The sequence below is a fragment of the Bos taurus genome, chromosome 1 (genome assembly GCF_002263795.3).
Source record: "Bos taurus isolate L1 Dominette 01449 registration number 42190680 breed Hereford chromosome 1, ARS-UCD2.0, whole genome shotgun sequence".
Taxonomy (NCBI): Eukaryota; Metazoa; Chordata; class Mammalia; order Artiodactyla; family Bovidae; genus Bos; species Bos taurus.
Window position 1 is genome coordinate 56644890 of NC_037328.1, and position 14344 is coordinate 56659233.

Sequence of the window (14344 nt, forward strand, 5' to 3'; positions counted from 1 at the left end):
GGTAAAGTTCTGCTGCCATTTGAGATTTACTCCAGGAGCCAAGAAAAGCTATGCCTGGGCTTCCAGCCCATGAGATATTGTTCATGAGTAGTACAGTTCAGTTGGCTCTTCAGGATCCACTGGGACAATTAACTGGAATCTCCACGTTGTCAAAGCATAATTTTCAAAAAATAAACCCAACTCTTAAACAAATATAAAATTAATAGATGCCAAAGATTTATTGAATTCATTAATGAGGAAACCGAGCGGGATACAGTAGATACACTAAGCATAATTTCTGTAGTATTTTTTAACTTAAGTTTTGACTATCTCAGTGTTTCATTTGGATTTTTTTTACATGTGCAATCTTTATTTGAAAACTTAAGATAATTATTTAAAGTATTAAAGACTGAACCCTAATCATGAACCTCCAAAGACCTACTAATGGGGTATAACTGTTCACAGTGAGTCAACATTAAATAGCTTCCAACTGCTGCGCTATTTGAGTTGTTTCGTTTTAAACAATTTTTCTTCCTTTCTTGCTGTAAGCTGCCAGTTTTTCTTTTGTCATTATGCCAATCTTTTTTTTAATTTATAACTTTTAGAAACCAGATATCAAGCTTTGTTTAAAAATATTGCCAACTATGAGTTACTAGGTGCAAGTGAGATCTTGAGAGGGTCCTGTGTGCATGAAGTGTGTGTACTTCAGCTCATGGACCTTGTGACATCATTTTGGGCTGGTGAGTGGTCATTTTAACTTCCCAGTTCTGAGCTGTTTTCCAAGTAGAGGTAATGGATAAGGTACCTCTAATGGGCTGGGATGCTGATCTTTAGACAAACTAGATGTTTCAAAGACTAAAGAAATCATTATAAAGTAGACAAGATATTCTTTTGTTCATCTCATTTGAGTCCTGCCTGCCTTCCAGTAATATAGAGGTAATGAGGGCCCTCTAGTTCGTCTTATGGTCCAAGACAGTCAAAGTCATTTTAAGAAGAAAAGGGGAAAATTAAAAGCTTAAAGCAAATCCTGCTGCCTTTAGGACTCTATTTGGCTCCATCACCAAAAGCATCTGTGTGCTATTGTGGAGAACTGGTGGATTCCCACAGCTTACTTTGTAGCAATCCAATGTTTTCTTTCTGGTTGATGACAGTCATCTGCAGTGCCTTGATAAACAGCATTGTCGCCATTTAGAACTATGTAGAACCACACTTGGCATTCATTTCTCCATGCATGGAACAAGTTGTAATATGATGCCCAGTCTCATGAGGCACCATGGAATAAGATTTTCTAACATTTTACATACTCTACCACCCTGGAGATGAGGTTGACTTCCATGGTGTTTATTACTTGAATAGGTGAAATGTCTGGGACAGCAATTGTCTGCAGTTTAGAAGATGTTTTGTTCTAATAGCCTCTCTGAAAGCACTTTACAACAAAAGAATTTTACGTTGCAAAGGGCTGGGACCGTGCCTGTCTTACTCACTGCTGTACATCTCTACCTCGTAACCAAGTATGCAGAATATAGAAGCAGTGTACACATGTTTTTAGAAAGAAAATGAATGGCATTCATTCTGGCTTTCCTTATTCTGTGGCTGAAGTCTGCACCCTTAGTTCCCAGATCTCAAACTTAGGTTTATGCACGTGGTTCTAGGTAACAGTGAAGCTGTCTACAAAGGGGTGCAAATAACTCAGCATAAATGAATTCTTTTTACTTCTAGAAATGGAAAAATTCCCTTCCACTTTTTCAATTAATAAAAATAAAAGACAGGTATTTTTCTTTATGTTGAAAAATTTGTGGCATTCTTTGTAAGACCTGGTGCTGTTCAAAACCAAGGCTTGCATACTTTTCAGTAGACAGTAGGTGTAATGTTTTTGAAGTTAAATAAAAGTGTAATTGAGGATACCTTAGGAGTTAAAATATAAAATGGAATTTTATAAAAGTATATATTCTCTTATACATTCAGATCAGATCAGTTGCTCAGTCGTATCCGACTCTTTGTGACCCCATGAATCGCAGCACGCCAGGCCTCCCTGTCCATCACCAACTCCCGGAGTTCACCCAGACTCATGTCCATAGAGTCAGTGATGCCATCCAGCCATCTCATCCTCTGTCGTCCCCTTCTCCTCCTGCCCCCAATCCCTCCCAGCATCAGAATCTTTTCCAATGAGTCAACTCTTCGCATGAGGTGGCCAAAGTACTGGAGTTTCAGCTTTAGCATCTGTCCTTCCAAAGAGATCCCAGGGCTGATCTCCTTCAGAATGGGCTGGTTGTATCTCCTTGCAGTGCAAGTGACTCTCAAGAGTCTTCTCCAACACCACAGTTCAAAGGCATCAATTCTTTGGGGCTCAGCCTTCTTCACAGTCCAACTCTCACATCCATACATGACCACAGGAAAAACCATAGCCTTGACTAGACAAACCTTTGTTGGCAAAGTAATGTCTCTGCTTTTGAATATGCTATCTAGGTTGGTCATAACTTTCCTTCCAAGGAGTAAGCGTCTTTTAATTTCATGGCTGCAGTCACCATCTGTAGTGATTTTGGAGCCCAGAAAAATAAAGTCTGACACTGTTTCCACTGTTTCCCCATCTATTTGCCATGAAGTGATGGGACCGGATGCCATGATCTTCGTTTTCTGAATGTTGAGCTTTAAGCCAACTTTTTCACTCTCCACTTTCACTTTCATCAAGAGGCTTTTGAGTCCCTCTTCACTTTCTGCCATAAGGGTGGTGTCATCTGCATATCCGAGGTTATTGATATTTCTCCCGGCAATCTTGATTCCAGTTTGTGTTTCTTCCAGTCCAGCATTTCTCATGATGTACTCTGCATATAAGTTAAATAAACAGGGTGACAATATACAGCCTTGACGTACTCCTTTTCCTATTTGGAACCAGTCTGTAGTTCCATGTCCAGTTCTAACTGTTGCTTCCTGACCTGCATACAAATTTCTTAAGAGGCAGATCAGGTGGTCTGGTATTCCCATCTCTTTCAGAATTTTCCATAGTTTCTTGTGATCCACACAGTCAAAGGCTTTGGCATAGTCAATAAAGCAGAAATAGATGTTTTTCTGGAACTCTTTTGCTTTTTCTATGATCCATCGGATGTTGGCAATTTGATCTCTGGTTCCTCTGCCTTTTCTAAAACCAGCTTGAACATCAGGAAGTTCACGGTTCACATATTGCTGAAGCCTGGCTTGGAGAATTTTGAGCATTACTTTACTAGCATGTGAGATGAAATTGATAGCTAGTGGGAAGTTGCTGTATAACACAGGAAGCTTAATCCAGTGCTCTGTGACAACCTAGAGGGATGGGATGGGGTAGGGGGTGGGACGGAGGTTCAAGAAGGGGGATGTATCCCATTGTTGTAGAGCAGAAACCAGCGTAACAGTAAAGTAATTATGAATATCTTAGAAAAGCATAAGGAATCACTTTAATTCAAAAACAGTGAAAGGGTAGTTATTCTATTCATAAAGCCTAAATTACCAATGAACATTACTCAAAATACATATATGTGTGCGTGTGTGTGTGTTCTCTAATCTCCCTGTGGTGGTAATATACAGATAGCATTTTAGAAGCCAGAGAGTAAACAACCTTGATACTTCAGTTCTATAATTAGAAAAACTTATTTGGGAAAACAAGAAGAGTGAGCATTGTCAGGTGAAAGTTACTCTACCTGCACATCTGCTCCTTGCTGCCTCCACTTCCTAGTGACTCCTGACCCCAAAAACAGTTTGGTCATTCAGACTGTTTTGTATTGTAAATTGGACAGCATTTCTTAGTTGGAAGCAGAATGGACAATGTTATAAGACTGCTTATGACTGCCTAGCCATCTTTCTTTTTTCCTAAGAAGAATGTGTTTGGAATCTGAAGGAAAACTTAAGTATTGAAAGCTGTTTTGTACTCCCATCTGACTTGAAAGGCATCTGCTTCCTGATGTGGCCTTTCCTCTTGCTACATCCTGACTATAGTTTTAGTTTGAGAAAAAAAAAAAAAAAAGGTTGCACTAGTGGGAAATGAGCCACTTAAACTGCAAATGGGGTGAGAGGTTGGTTTACTAACCAAATAAAGTGAGTGGCTCAGTCTTTTTAAAGGGATACTTAGAAATTATGACTCTTCCTGTATTCTGAGTTAGAATGTCCATCAGTTAATTAATTGATTTAATCTTCAGGTTTAACATAAGCTTTAGAATGATTTGTATCTGTGGAGCTGTGCTTTTCTTAGCTCTGATGTTTAAAACAGCTGGTCAGCTCTCTGCCTTCTTTCACTTTCAGGCCTTTGGATGGTTTATAGTCTGCTGCAGAAACACACTGTGAGCCGTAAATGTGAACTATGTATTTTTAAACTTCCTTACATTGAGAAAAACTTAAAAAAAGAAATTAATTATGATATGTTGGATATTGGTCAGTACAGGATGAGATTGGTAATACTGTATACTTTCTAAATAAGCTATCAGTTCTCTAAGCCAACTTCCATTTCTCATACAATAAGAGTGAATCTATAATTAGTAGATAATGTAAAGTATATAATATAAAGTAGACTGTTATCTGTCACCTTGGATCATGAGAGAATGAAGACTTTATCTTTTAAATAGCAAATTGCTGGCTTAAATGTAGATGTTCAGGAAATATTGAAGGAATTTATTCTTTGCAAACTAGAGTTGCCAACTATCCCCAGTTACCTGAGAATAAAAACATCTTTTTTTTTTCTTCTTCAGTTGAAGGACTAGATGCGTAGAAGAGGAATGGGAAGGGGGAAGAGTAGCATTTAGCAATATCTAGTGACTCCACATCTTTTTTTTTTCTTCTTCAGTTGAAGGACTAGATGGGTAGAAGAGGAATGGGAAGGGGGAAGAGTAGCATTTAGCAATATCTAGTGACTCCACATTGGGGAAACATAGAGCCAAAAGTCTTAATATAATTCTGTGTTACAGGAGTCTGTGACAGGTGCTGTTAAAAGCGGGTTCCTCTATACTTGAGAGCAAACCCTAGGCTCTTGTTCCAGTGGCAGTACAAGCTCTTTCCTCTTGATGGTGCCAAACATTTAAAAATCCCTGCTTAGAACTGAGGATGTGTACTGTATACCTCAGGTGCATAATTCAGCATTCTCAGGCTAAATGCTGAAGTACAGAATGTAACTTAGACTAAAAGGAGGCCCCATATGCCACTATGTCACTTATGGGAAAAGTTGCATTCTTTTTTTAAAATGATAAATCATTATAGAAAAACATACAAACTGAATAAAAATGGAAAATACTATATGTCAGTATCAACAGGTATATGGGAGAGGGGAGATGAGAGAAGACTATTGATTCTTTGTAGGAAAAAGGATCTCCATATTTGTTGTCAAATTACTTCATATTGCTAAATTAAAAGCCATTTATTGACCAACCTTTGCAGATCTCTCATCAAGTAGTAGATTTAGTGACTGCTGGCTAATTCTTACAATGAGAAAATTTCCCTCCCTGTTCTACAAAAGTTTATGGGAATATTTGCTATGAAGACTATTTTTAAAATTTGAGGTTGATTCTTTAAAAAAACGAAACAAGTCCAAAACAAGTATTTGAAATCAAACACATTCATCATTTTTTCAATGAATGAATTTTGATTCAGTCATCTCAATGTGTAGGTTAAGACATTTAGAAGGCACTTTTAAAAAGTTTATATTTTACAGGTAGCTGTATATTCCCATGCAATTAATTATAAGAAATAGTTCAGAGATCCTTTACCCAGTTTCTTCCATGGTAACATCTTGTACACTCTGGTACGATATAATAACCAGTGTTACCAAGTCCAGGCTCCTACTGCTTGCCTCATGACATGCCAATAAATAAAGAGAGAAGTTGTTGGGGCAAAAAATAGCAACTTTATTCAGAAGGGCAGCAGACTGAGAAGATGGTATACTAGTGCCCCATCTTACCCAAATTAGAATTCAGACTTCTTTTATACTTAAAGTGGGGAGGGGCTGGTTGTGGCAAACTTACTGCTGTTGGAATCCTTTCTTCTTGGAGCTGTCCACGTAGGTTAGGTCATGGTGTTCCTGTAAACCTCCAATAAGAAAAACGTTATTTGTTCTGCAACGTTTTATCTCTATATGAATGGAAAAGTATTATACTTTAAAAAATATAGCCTTTGAGAATGGGCTATCATGTATTTCAGCCTATAGGCAACATTCCTAACTTGTAGCAAAAGCAGTAAAATATAAAGGGTAAAGAAACAGATCTAATATGGAGTCAGATTTGTTCTTCCCTATTATAGCAGGGTATATGATGATATATAGCAGGTTGATGATGCAGTCAAGACACAGAACAGTTCTAACACCACAAGGGTTTCTCCTGTTACCCTTTTTATATGGCTGCACTGGCTTTCCTCCTACCCTTATCTCCTCCTCAACCCTTGGCAATCACTGATCTGTTCTCCATGTCTATGTTTTTGTCATTTCAGGAATGTTACACAAATTTAATCAGATACCATGTAACCTTTTGCGTTTGGCTTTTTCCACTGCATAATACTCTATAGAGATTGGGTCAATTTGTTGCTGTTGTTGCCTTTTCTTCAGCTCTAAGTCTGGGATTTATGAGACAAAAGGAAATCCCAGGGAATTTGTCTCTGCTTTTCCTTGAGACTCTAGTTTCCTAGCTGATCTGCTGCTTTCTCCCCATTTTTCAGAGTCTTATGTTTGTCCTATATATAAAATTTTCAAGGTTCTTAGTTGTACTTTAGTGAGAAGCATAGGGGAAGGGATCTCTACACCATCTTCCCAGAAGCAGAAATCAGTAAGATTGGTTTTTCAAAGTTCAGAACAGCCAAGAAATTTGGTAAAATCTAATTGACTGCAAGAGAGATATATTTCTTTGGGAGTATGTTCTTTTGAAGAATTTTGGTTTGGAAAAATTGATGTTTTTCTCATTCAAACTTGCCAAGACCCTATCCCAGATCTGGGATTGTAGTTTTGAATTTGAAAAAGAAGATAATTTTAAGAAAACACTAAGTACAGTTAAAAAGAACAAGTTTCTTCAGACATGTATTTCTTTCATTTTGATTATAGAATAGCAGAGCCAGAACTTTGAAAAGTTTGACTTTTCTATCCGCTTATGAAGACCAAGGCCTAAATCATGTCAAACAGATTATAATTTTTGAAAGCTGCCTTGGAAGAAAGGAGAATATCATTACTTTCCTAACAACTCAAATAAAGAAAGAAGACATGTCATTGTTTACTTGTAATTTCTATATGTAAAACTCTATAGCATGCTTTTTAAATTATAGCACACTGTATTTCCCATGAGGTATATCTCCCATAGATGGTTGTATTGCAGTACTTTCAGTTGATATGTGATAGCCCACCCTTCTTTTTTTATTACATGTTACACCTTCCTACTTTTTCAATCCAGCAACTTCTTTACATGTTAAAAGTTTATTTTTTAGGATAGATTTTCAAATGTGAAGATTGAGTTTGGGTATCGCTCATACACTGGTTTTGATTGAACAGAATAAAATATTACATAAAAATCTAAAAGTATTTCAGTGGGTTGCACATTGTAAACTGTAGTCTTTCAGGAGAAACAAACAAATCGAAAAGACCCTCTGGAACTTAGTTAAACCGAGGTGAAAATGTAAGCAAGGGACAGGACTATTGGACTTGTATCGTGTTTTCTTTAATGGGATGGAACAATCGCATAATTTCTTTAATAGAAGGGGCTCAAGCACCATGTAGATTTTCTTCTGAAATGGTGATGTAAGAGGAAAAAAGTACCTGGCATATTTTTCTTAAACACTGTAGAAATTATGATCATATTGATCACATGAACTTCCTTTATTTACAGCCAGTGTTTTTCAGTCTATAGGGAGAAGTGAATTGTTTTTTTCTCCTTCAATTTTCTGAGCAGAAGCAATAATGTTATGGAGACATTCATGACAGTCCTTTTCTTTCAAATGACATCCTGCAGTATTTTAAGAGTAGTTCACCACAACTTGGATATTTTATAAGAGTAAAACTTTTCAAAACTTGCATGTCTGCAGGTTGATTTTAAATGGCAAAATGATGCCGGAAGGCATCAGGAAAGGACTAAACTACAAAAAGTCCTAGATATATGGTCAGAGATTGATGTAAGTCTGCCTAGCAAATGCAAGGAATAACTAGAGGCAGAAAAAGAAAGTTGAGAAAAGATTCTTGGGTTAGAAGGGAACATGATTAATTTAATAAAGTGGTAGTATTCGAGGACGTGTCTCATGTAGATGAAAATAAAGTATTACCTCAGCATACATTTGTATTATATGATATGTTATTAAATTATGAAACATATTAATATTTGTTGTAGTTCAGTCACAAAGTTGTGTCCGACTCTTTTGTGACCCCATGGACTGTAGCCCGCCAGGCTTCTCTGTCCAGGGGATTTCCCAGGCAAGAATACCGGAGTGGGTTGCCATGCCCTCCTCCAGGGGATTGTTCTGGCCCAGGGATAGAACCCGCGGCTCCTGCCACATCTCCCGCGTTACAGGTACTTGTTTACCATTGAGCCACCAGGGAAGCCCCTATTAATATTTAAATATATTTTATCATTGTGTTGAGTTAAATATATTATATACTTATATTTATACATATTTTCTAAAGTATAGGCTCCTCCAGAAGAGGGACATAGCCAAAAATAATAGTGGAAACAAACAGATTTAAGGGAGCTGTTGACACACCACTTAGTAATGTAATTCTTTTAAAAAATGATCAGGAGTGTGAGGATTGATTTATAAAATGGCATTAGGATAACTGAATTTCTTTGGGTATGAGCAAAGGCAGGATATGATAAGTTCCTCGGGTATTTGAATGAGGCATGTACTCACAGGGCAGGGACACTAATTACCTCTGGCATTTAAGGTGAAGCCAGAGACAACGTGAAATAGAAACCTGGATTCTACATCAGGGGTGAAGTGTGTACTGGTTAGAGATGGAGTTTTTGGAAGGTAGTTCTTTCTAGAAGTTCTTTCTAGAAGTTCCATGGACTTATGCTGTGCGGAATGTATGTTGCTTAGTAATGGTGGGGTTAGAGGGACCAAATGGCAGTGACTGACAGAAAAAGATTCCTTCCTCCCTGGGTTACTTTGGCGACTGGGCTCAGGCACCTAATCTACCACAGGGAAGAATTCTAGGCCATGAGGGAATTCTTTCTCTTTCCAGATTGGTGAAGGAACCTCATAGTCTATGAACTTTAAGGGAGATATTTGGCTGCATAAGATATTTTTCCTGTAGGCCACCAGTGAAGCTTACCTGAGCTTTTGTGTCCAGAGTTTTTATTGGACTTCATAACATAGGCATGATTGATTGACTGCCTGTGTGGTTAACTTCTGTCTCCAGGTTGATTGATACCACATGACCCAAAGCATGTGTCACCCTGCTTATTTAACTTATATGCAGAATACATCATAAGAAACGCTGGGCTGGAAGAAGCGCAAGCTGGAATCAAGATTGCTGGGAGAAATATCAATAACCTCACATATGCAGATGACACCACCCTTATGGCAGAAAGTGAAGAGGAACTCAAAAGTCTCTTGATGAAAGTGAAAGTGGAGAGTGAAAAAGTTGGCTTAAAGCTCAACATTCAGAAAACGAAGATCATGGCATCCGGTCCCATCACTTCATGGCAAATAGATGGGGAAACAGTGGAAAAGGTGTCAGACTTTATTTTTGGGGGCTCCAAAATCACTGCAGATGCTACTCCTTGGAAGGAAAGTTATGACCAACCTAGATAGCATATTCAAAAGCAGAGACATTACTTTGCCAACACAGGTCTGTCTAGTCAAGGCTATGGTTTTTCCAGTGGTCATGTATGGATGTGAGAGTTGGACTGTGAAGAAAGCTGAGCACCAAAGAATTGATGCTTTTGAACTGCGGCGTTGGAGAAGACTCTTGAGAATCTCTTGGACTGTAAGGAGATCCAACCAGTCCATTCTAGAGGAGATCAGCCCTGGGTGTTCATTGGAAGGACTGATAATAAAGCTGAAACTCTAGTACTTTGGCCACCTCATGCGAAGAGTTGACTCATTGGAAAAGACCCTGATGCTGGGAGGGATTGGGGGCAGGAAGAGAAGGGGACGACAGAGGATGAGATGGCTGGATGGCATCACCGACTCAATGGACATGAGTTTGAGTGAACTCCGGGAGTTGGTGATGGACATGGAGGCCCGGCATGCTGCGATTCATGGGGTCACAAAGAGTCGGACACGACTGAGAGACTCAACTGAACTGACCCAAAGCACCCACATGAAATCATGTGGTCTTTCTGGAGTAGCCAGCCCCCACCCTGAGAGAAAGGTGTGGCCAACCTTTCCCTAATCAACAAAAACACTCTTATCAGTTATGACGTAGATTACCTTCGAGAAGCCAACAGCAGAAGCAGACCTCTCTAGTGTGATATGATAATTTCTAGGTCCATTCATATTGCTGCAAATGGCATTATTTCATTCTCTTTTATGACTGGGTAATATTCCATGAACATGAGTTACCAACTCAGCAACAACAATATTCCTTTGTGTATATATATCTCACATCTTTATCCACTCATCTTTCAATGGGCATTGAGGTTGCTTCCATATCTTGGCTATAATAAATAGTGCTGCAGTGAACATTGGGGTTCATGTATGTTTCTGAATTATAGTTTTCTTTGGATATATGTTTAGGAGTGGGTTTACAGGATCATATGGTAACTCTATTTTTAGTTTTTTAAGGAATTTCCATATCATCTCCATCAGATCAGATCAGATCAGTCGCTCAGTCGTGTCCGACTCTTTGCGACCCCGTGAATCGCAGCATGCCAGGCCTCCCTGTCCATCACCATAGTGGTTACTAAAAGGGAAATTTTAACAAAGGTTTCACTCATGATTAAGAATTGGTACTTGATTTTCTGCATAATTTATTTCTATAATATATTCACTGTCCAAGGGCTTAGGCGGCTGTTGATTACGAGAGCACTGGGTGGGTTCAAAATACTGATGAGGTTCCTGACGAGGGCTGTGAACTACAGTGGGGCAATGCCAGACACATTCAAATCTGAAAAGAAAGAAAGCTCTGTGGTCAAAAGACACAGCCCGCAACATTTTTTTAATCATTAAGTGAAAGAAAGGTGCACCATTTTCTTCAGGTTTATTTGTTAAGCTCTATGGTGACTGCAGCCATGAAATTAAAAGACGCTTACTCCTTGGAAGGAAAGTTATGACCAACTTAGATAGCATATTCAAAAGCAGAGACATTACTTTGCCAACAAAGGTTCGTCTAGTCAAGGCTATGGTTTTTCCTGTGGTCATGTATGGATGTGAGAGTTGGACTGTGAAGAAGGCTGAGCGCTGAAGAATTGATGCTTTTGAACTGTGGTGTTGGAGAAGACTCTTGAGAGTCCCTTGGACTGCAGGGAGATCCAACCAGTCCATTCTGAAGGAGATCAGCCCTGGGATTTCTTTGGAAGGAATGATGCTAAAGCTGAAACTCCAGTACTTTAGCCACCTCATGCGAAGAGTTGACTCATTGGAAAAGACTCTGATGCTGGGAGGGATTTGGGGCAAGAGGAGAAGGGGACGACGGAGGATGAGATGGCTGGATGGCATCACTGACTCTATGGACGTGAGTCTGAGTGAACTCCGGGAGTTGGTGAGGGACAGGGAGGCCTGGCATGCTGCGATTCATGGGGTCCCAAAGAGTCGGACACGACTGAGCGACTGATCTGATCTGATCTGATGTCCCCTTCAGAGCTTCCTATGATATATGGAGATGAGGAAAGGGAAAATGGAGAGGGAAAACAGTCTAAATGTATTTTAAATAATTTGATTCAAAGGGAGCTACATTCTAAATCCTGAACACCAATGTTTTAGGTCATTTAGATATTTAGACTCTCTGTTGGTGCCTTTTCAAGAGAATGCACAGTAGGTTGCTTGTTTGGAAAGGTGGGTAGGAATTGGAGATATCAAAGAGGGTAGCTTCCTAACTCACCAGGTTGTCAGGTGAAGCGTCAAAGGAAATTGAATTTTAGGAAGAGAGCCACACATCTCAGGTTGCCCATCCCAGTTTTGGCTTGCTGTCCCAGCATAATTATTAATAGTGCTCTATTTGATTCTCAAAAGCGTCCTTCTGCAGAATGGCCACCCTTGTTTCAGGTCATGCAGAGTGGAGAATATCGGCGTGATGAATGGGAAGGATGAAGAGAGCTCAGGGGAGAATTATGAAGGCGATTCTGCTCAGGGTTTTCCTTAAAAGGCTTCTCATGCTTTCCGAAATGCCTTGCAGACCTTTCTTCTGACGCACTCCTCACCATCAGTTTATTTTTCTTTGGTGCAGCTTCTGACGGGGCCAGTGCATCTCGGCGCAGTCCGGATTTCTGTTAGACTCGTGGGCAGCAGTGCTGCATGCGTGTGAGATTCAAGTCTGAACAGATTGGCTGTGAATGGGGTGATAAGAATAGAGAGAAGCACATAGCAGTAGACCAAACTTCCTGTGCACTCGCCTTGGAATACTGTTTCACCATCTGAAATAGCATTCATCTTAAGGCTGGGATCATTTATTCCCTCTGGAATTAAGCAATAGCGCTGGCAGCAAAAGAGACTATTTTGGGAAGGAGAGGTAGGAGGAATTTTGCCATGAGTGACAGACTGGGCAGAAGTACCTTTCATGCTTTTGAGGACTGCACTGTTCATTAGCAACTTGATTAATAGAAATTGACAACTTTCCTATAATCCCAAACATAATGAATGTCAAGGCATACATACTGTCCTCTATGAAGAATAGCAAAGACTGTGTTTAGATGCTTTGACTTAATTCACCTACACTGCAGAAAGAGAACTTTTCCTTGGAGATTAGCCTCTAATGCAGATGCTCTTGAGAATGGGTAAATTATAACATCTTGTTCCTATCCCCTTCCTCACTTATGCCTTCCAGTTGTTTTTGCATATTCCCATGCAGACTTTGCTGGATTGTTAGAGAAGTTTAAAATAAGGCAGTGAATGCTGGGCCACTGCCACCCCCCACCAACTCCGCCCCGCATACACATGCTCCCTCCCCACAAAGCTGAGGTGGGTAGGACTTGGCAGCTGGTGGCAGCTGCAGAGATAAAATAAGCATCGGGACTCCTGGATGGACAGGGTGCAGAAGCTCCTGCGATGAGGTTGTGTAGCCGAGTGCCTTCCATGAGACTGAGGCCATGAGGATGGAGCTGCAGCTGGAGTCCAGAAGTTCAGGCAGTGAAAGGGAGGTGGGGCTTATAACAACCAGTTTAATAGTCCTTTTGATCAAGTTATTGCATTTTTGGAGTGTGGAAAGTACTTAAGAAGACAGATAAAAGTCATTTCATGCTAATTTGTCGTTTAATGGATGTATTTAATGAAAACCAGGGAATTATGTTGGCCTTTTCCTATTTGATTTTCCTATTTGATATTCTTCCACTAATAAAGAGTAAACTGCCTTCAGAATTTCGTCTCTACAGATTTGCTGTAAAATATTAAAAACAATAGCCCAGGGCTACTTAACATTTTTCTTTTTTTACTGGTAACCAGTTTGGAAAATGTTTCTCTGTGGAAGACTTTAGAATCCTCTTTTCAATGTGGTAGATGTAATGACAAGAGATTTTTTTGCTATTTTATTTTTTTCTTTTCACTTTGGCAATTGAGCTAATGTGAGAGAAGATGTTGAGTTTCCTTACCTCAACAGTGCTGTCTAGGTTTATGATAAGCATTTTGTAAATTATATCCCCTTGTTCACAAACATATAGTTAATTTACTTAAAGTCAAAAATCATAAATATATACTTCTTTTTCTGGGGAGCTTGGTGCAGTGTCAGTTAGTGGTACCATTATAGACATCAATGGCTGGTATATTGATTTTTTAAAACAAACTATCATTTTATAGTTCAGCTGAATGATTCAAATATTTAATAGTTTCAGAATTTGAAATATATTGTTGTCTTCCTATCTGGACCTGATATTGAATATTCTTCATCTTCCTACAACATTCTCTTTTTTAAAAAATTATTTTAATTTATTCATGTGAGAAATTTGTGGGAAAGATCTTTATATCATGACAAGACATAAAAGTTTTCAAAGTTTTGAAGCATTTCAAGAAAAAAAATAAAGAGCTAGTTATGCCTTTCAAATTAAACCTTTTTTAAAGTAGCATTTTTCTTTTGTGCATCTAAACAGTAGAATGATATTTCTATAGAAAGTTAGAGAATTAGTTTTAAGTGCAAATATAATACTAAGGCTACAATGATGAAAGAGCTATTGTTGAAGGTAGATAGTAGAGGGAGGCAAGGGGGTGAAGATTTCAAAAAGGAGATTAAAAAAAAATTTTTTTTAAGTGTTTGGAGAATTGACAAATCAGAAAAGGTCTCACTAAGTGCTAG

General features: G+C 38.9%; 1 protein-coding gene across 14 annotated transcripts in view; it reads left to right on the top strand.

Annotated features, from left to right (window-relative positions):
* The window catches only part of PHLDB2 (pleckstrin homology like domain family B member 2), a 241811-nt gene that overhangs the window by 158211 nt on the left and 69256 nt on the right, over positions 1–14344 (top strand). The gene's annotated exons all lie outside the window — the stretch shown is intronic.